Below are 6,121 nucleotides of genomic sequence, written 5' to 3' on the forward strand. Positions count from 1 at the left end.
AGCTGTATTTTTCCATGCTTTTAAAAAAAATTGGATATTTTCTTTATTTACATTTCAAATGTTATCCCCTTTCCCAGTTTCCCTCCCTCCCGGAAAAACCCTATCACCACCCCCCCCCACTTCTATGAGGGTGTTCCTACACTCACCCACCCACTCCTACCTCCCCATCCTCCGTTCCCCTATACTGGGGCATCTATCGAGCCTTCATAGGACCAAGGACATCTCCTTCCATTGATGCATGACAAGGCCATCCTCTGCTTCATATGCATCTGGAGCCATATGTACTTTGTTGATGGTCTAGTCCCTGGGAGTTCTGAGGGGGTCTGGTTGATTGATATTGTTGTTCTTCCTATGGGGTTGCAATCCCCTTTAACCCCTTCAGTCCCTTCTCTAACTCCTCTATTAAGACCCTGTGCTCAGTCCAATGGTTGGCTGTGAACATCCGCCTCTGTATTTGTAAGGCTCTGGCAGGGCCTCTCAGGAGATAGTCATATCAGGCTCCTTTCAGCATGCACTTCTTGGCATCCACAATAGTGTCTGGGTTTGGTAACTGTATATGGGATGAATCCCCAGATGGGACAGTCTCTGGGTGGCCTTTCCTTTAGTCTCTGCTCTACACTTTGTCTGTGTATTTCCTCCCATGAGTATTTTGTTCTCCTTCTAAGAAGGACCGAAGTATCCACACTTTGGTCTTCCTTCTTCTTGAGCTTCATGTGGTCTGTGAATTGTATCCTGGTTATTTTGAGCTTTTGGGCTAATATCTATTTATCAGTAAGTGCATGCCACGTATTTTCTTTTGCGATTGAGTTACCTTACTCAGCATGATATTTTCTATGCTTTCTCAATCTCTGGAGCTTGTGCTTTTACCCTCCTTCTTAGCACATAAGCTTTGAAAACTAAGACAGGACGGCAGTCTAATTACACAAGGTCACAAAGTCACTTTTGTCCACTCATTCCCTATAACAGGTAGTTTCTAGAAGATTTCCCGAGACGCCAGATATGCAAACAGAAGCAAATGACAGGGACATGCGAATGCACTGAGTGGAGTAAGAAGATACACTGTCCAGACAACTGCTCAGTATGACTGGCAAATGGTACTGAGCCAAGAGGACAGGATGGATGTGCAGCTGGCCCCTACCAGTCATGTTTCTTAGGCTATGAAACAGAATCATTTGCTGTGTGTTTGGTTTGTGGACAATTTGGAGAAAGGGATGCTGTAGTTGGCACTGAGCAATCACTTAACCACCATTCTCATGCAAAGGCAGGATTTGTGCAGGGTTCATATGAAAACAACAACATAGCATGATTTACCTACAGACTGATGCAAGATCAGAAAACTTGATATTGTTCATTTAAGAACACAGATGTAACTGAACATGATCTTTAATATCCACTATGAGGAGAGACGGCCAATCCTGTGAGGAGGTGTAGTGAGTGGGTATTAGGACTAATTACAAGATTGGACTCTTTATGGGCAACCTTGGAGGAGGTTCAGGGAAGCACATCTTCGCTTTGGGTCAGGTCAGTTCGGTGGTTGGGATCTACTATATGCAATGTGGAAGATGAGAGACTGGAGCAAGACCATAGCAACAAGCTTAAACCAACAGCAACCACTCACTTTGGCCAAGATGAGGGATGCTGATGTCCCTGTGGCCTGTAGACAGAGCACCTTGCCTATGTGCAGACACTAAGGAGAGTGCTTCATTTGCTGGATCATCACAGAGGTGGTGGTAGCACACTGTGGATTCATTTATGTCTGTACAACAGGAAAGTGCCACAGCCTCATGGTTGCCAAGCCAACACACACATCAGGAACTTTTGACTTGATGTTATTTTTATTATTATTATTTATTTATTTATTATATGTAAGTACACTGTAGCTGTCTTCAGACACTCCAGAAGAGGGCATCAGATTTTGTTATGGATGGTTGTGAGCCACCATATGGTTGACTGGGATTTGAACTCAGGACCTTTGGAAGAGCAGTTGGTGCTCTTTACCACTGAGCCATCTTGCCAGCCCCTTGACGTTAATTTTTTAGTGATCTGAAAATCCATGTTGCCAATGAAGCATACTTGAGACTCATCTGTGGAGTAGACAATCTAACAACACTGGGGAAGGAATTCCTGTCTTAACGGAGTGCATTTTAGCAGGTGCAAATGCTCCCCAGGAGTTAGTGTGCATTGGCATTACTGGTGAAGATAAGTTTGTACTGTGGCTTTCATCCTTCCTACCATCTCTCCCACCTTGCTCTCTTGGGGATGACTAAATTACTGATACAGTTTTCCTAAGGACAATATAACCAGGGATTAATAGAATAAAGATTATTCCATTAATTTCTATTAGTCATGCTTGCAACCTCTCATTCCTGATATTTTAAAATTTTTCCTATACTGTTAATTTGCCACCACACCTATAATCTTCAGGCCTACTTTTCTTCTGAGGCAAATAAACTTAAAAAATAATTTAAAGCTTTGTATAGCATTCTTAAGTCTACCATCTTCTACTGCACCAGCCTTGTTGGCACCTAAAGTCGGATATTGCTGTTTTGTTTTGCCTTGTTACTAAAATCCAGCGACAGATCTAGTTTTCAGTGTCTTTAAGTCTCAGAAGCATGCCATGCTATCACCTTTAGAAATGTGTTCCTTTGACATTATTTATTTGGTCTTAGTGGGGTCACTGGAAAGAGTAGGCCTGTGGAAATGGTTCTTCAGTGCTCAGAATGCATGACCAGATTTCTGCAATCCACTGGGTATTGTGGACCTTATTGTCTAATTGATAATTCAAATAAAGATGAAGTCACATATAGAGATGTAAAGAGAGAGCTACTGCATAGCTGACTGCTGTCATGCAGGTAGATTTGCTGACCAGACAATTCCAACAGGACCATCAGTGGTTTTGGAAATGGTTAACCGCAAGAAAGTTTCAGATGAACCAATGTAATCTTTTCTTGATATAAGTCATTACTTCTTCCTTTAAAAATATTGGTTCCTTAGTTGGTCATCGATGGAAGGAGAGACCTTTGGTCCTGTGAAGGTTATATTCCCCAGTATAGGGGACTGCCAGGGCCAGGAAGCAGGAGTGGGTGGGTTGGTGAGCAGGGGGAGGGAGGAAGGGATAGGGGGCTTTTGGAGGGGAAATTGGGAAAGGGGATAACATGTGAAATGTAAATAAAGAAAATATCTAATAAAAATTGGCTCTTGAAGATGGAGAGATGGGCTGTCGTATTATGAGCACTGGTTGCTATTTCAGTAGACCCTGGTTCAAGTCCCAGCATCACCTGGTGAATCACAAACATCTGGAACTCCAGATCCAGAGGATCTGACTCCCTCTTCTATCCTCTGGGGACAATAAGAACACATGTGGTACACATACATAGATGCAGACAGAACACTTGCACACTCTTACACCTGAAAATTACTAGGACTAAGACCAAATCCATGACTGTGTAGTTAAAGCAAGCTTTATTTTAGAGATGCACCCAGGACTGGCCAGCCAACTGTCTCATCCTACGTTGGGGTTTTAGATAGTAGCCCCTTACTGGCCTCTTGAGGTCTTTTGTATGGCGAAGAGTTCAAGGTTAATTGAAAACATCTGTAAGTGTGTTTATGTGGGAGAACTGGCTGTTAGATACTGTTAGAGAAATACAATGAAAGAGGAAGACAAGGAACCAAATTGTGTAAATGTGTGGGACTTTGAGGGGTAGCCTGTTTCCCTGTTGAGCTAAGGCTAGAAGCCCCTGTGACCCTGAAAAAAGGATGGTAGGATTCCCAGGCACCAGGCCCTTGTCACAGCCCCACCATAGATTTGTGGCCACCAGTCAGGTAAGGGCAATATCCCAAGCTCCTCCACTTATAGAGGATGTGACCTGTAGTCCTGTAGGCTCAAAACAGATCTTCATTTTAATGAGGTACCTAAAGACCCATTCACTCCTCCCTACGAAAGTTATTTAACCTCAGGCTCACCCTGAGAAGTGGGGTATGGCTTTACTTATCCAATTTCCACCATGACAATAAGTGCCTTAAAACCATGAACTGCCTCTTTTCATCAGGATCCATCATGGGGAGCCATGGAGAAGGCCTTTGCCTACAGAGCCGCCATCTAATTTATCCTAGAAGGCTTCTCTGTGCTCCCAGCCACGGCCACCACCAAGCCAAATCCACCGTCACTGTCAAGCCAAGAACCCTGCCCCCATGAGACCAGCTGGAGCTCCCCCTTTTATCCCCTGGGCCCCAGGCCAGATCCAGCCTTTGGGTCTCCACTCCATTCTCTGCTCTTCGGCGGCATCCAGCAGCTCATAGATGTCCAAAAGCCTGAGAACCAGATGCCCTGGCCTCATTGCAGGCCCAGAGACCCCCCCCCAAACCAGCTTTGGCTGTCCCGTGCCTCAGACTGTGCTTCCCTACCCCCAGAGTGGTGTCCCAGGGTTGCCTTATGGCCCAACACCTGCCCAATGAGAGCGTGGTCAACTTCCCGTGTCCTGCCTCCCCAAGCGGCTGAGCCCTCTGGCAGAGCAGATGCAGGACCCGTAACCCTACATAAATGGGGTCACATGTTTTGCAGGTTACAAAATATAGCAAAAGAGTAACTTGGTAGGGCTCCCTCCTCACCTGCTATACTCCCTAGAGGTTATACTTTCTTCCAGTGATGACCTATGGTCTCCTAAACTTCTAGATCCCCTTTCTTCTTTTTCATGTCTAAAAATGGTTCCTCCTGGAACTGGGTTTGGGCCAAGAACTACCCAATGGAACTATAGTCGTTTTAACTAAAGACCTCCAGTTTTAGAGTTCCACAAGCTATGGTGGAGTTCTTTCCTTTCAGGACCTTGGCTGGTGCTAAGCTGCTGTCTTAGGGTCTCCAACTCTATGAAGAGACACTTTGACCAAGGCAACCCTTATAAAGGCAAACATTTAATTAGGGTTGGCTTACAGTTTTACAGTTTCAGAAGTTTAGTCCATTAGGATCATAACAGGAAGCATGGCAGCATGCAGGCTGACATGGTGCTGGAGATGGAGTTGAGAGTTCTGCATCTTGATTTGAAGATAAACTGGAGAGACTGATATCTTCAGACAGCTAGGAGGAAGCTCTTTTCCACAATGCATAGAGAATGAGCATAGAAGACTTCCAAACCCCATTCCTACAGTGACATGCTTCCCCAACCAGGTCACACCTCCTAACAGTACCCACCCCAATGGGACAAGCATATTCATACCACCACCACATTCCACTCCTTGACCCCCATTGTTAAAACACAGGAGACTGTGGGGCCAATACTTAGACATTTTGTCCAACTTCAGAAATCTCCGTAGTCTCCAGAATCTCATCAATGTTTAAAAGTCTAAAGTTCAAAGTCTGTGCTGAGATTTACACAATCTTTTAACTGTACTCACCTATAAAATCAAAATAAAAAAGCAGAATCACTTACTTCCAACGTATCATGCCACAGGATAAGCATTATTATTCTAAAACGTCATAGAGAGGGAATACTGAACCAAAGCAAGACCAAAAACCAGTGGGTCAAACTCCAAACTCCACTTCTCAAATGTCCGGTGTCTCTGATCTCTAACTGCGGAGGGTTTGACCCAATGCTGCTTGTGTTCTGAGTTTAATTTTTGTCCCCAAAACTGCTTCCGTGAGAGTTTGCACATAAGATACTGAAGGACCCTGCCCTCAGTTGGTTCTAATTGGTAAATAAAGATTCCAGACACCAATGGCTGGACAGCGTAGACAGAGGCAGGAGTTTTATGATTCCTGGGTTTGGGACAAAGAGAAGAGAGAGGGGAGATCTGCCACGAGGGAGAAGGAGGAGAGGAAATGCCATGCCTGAGAAGAGTAGAAGACAGGCAGGCATAGTCACCATGTTGGAGCCAGGAAAGTGTACCTCGGAGGACTGCCAAACTGGGTCCAGGGCAGCCAAGGGAAAAATATAGAATTTAGTCAGTAATAATTTGGGATTATCAGCGGGAGATGAGTAACCACATGGAGATTAGAAAGTGGCAAGTATCCACCAAACCTAGATACTAATGCTCAAGCCAACAAGATTCTGCTGAAGGGACCCTGATATTGCGGCCTCTTGTGAGGCTATGCCAGTGCCTGGCAAACACAGAAGTGGATGCTCACAGC

Source organism: Mus pahari, chromosome 12 (assembly GCF_900095145.1).
Source record: "Mus pahari chromosome 12, PAHARI_EIJ_v1.1, whole genome shotgun sequence".
NCBI lineage: Eukaryota > Metazoa > Chordata > Mammalia > Rodentia > Muridae > Mus > Mus pahari.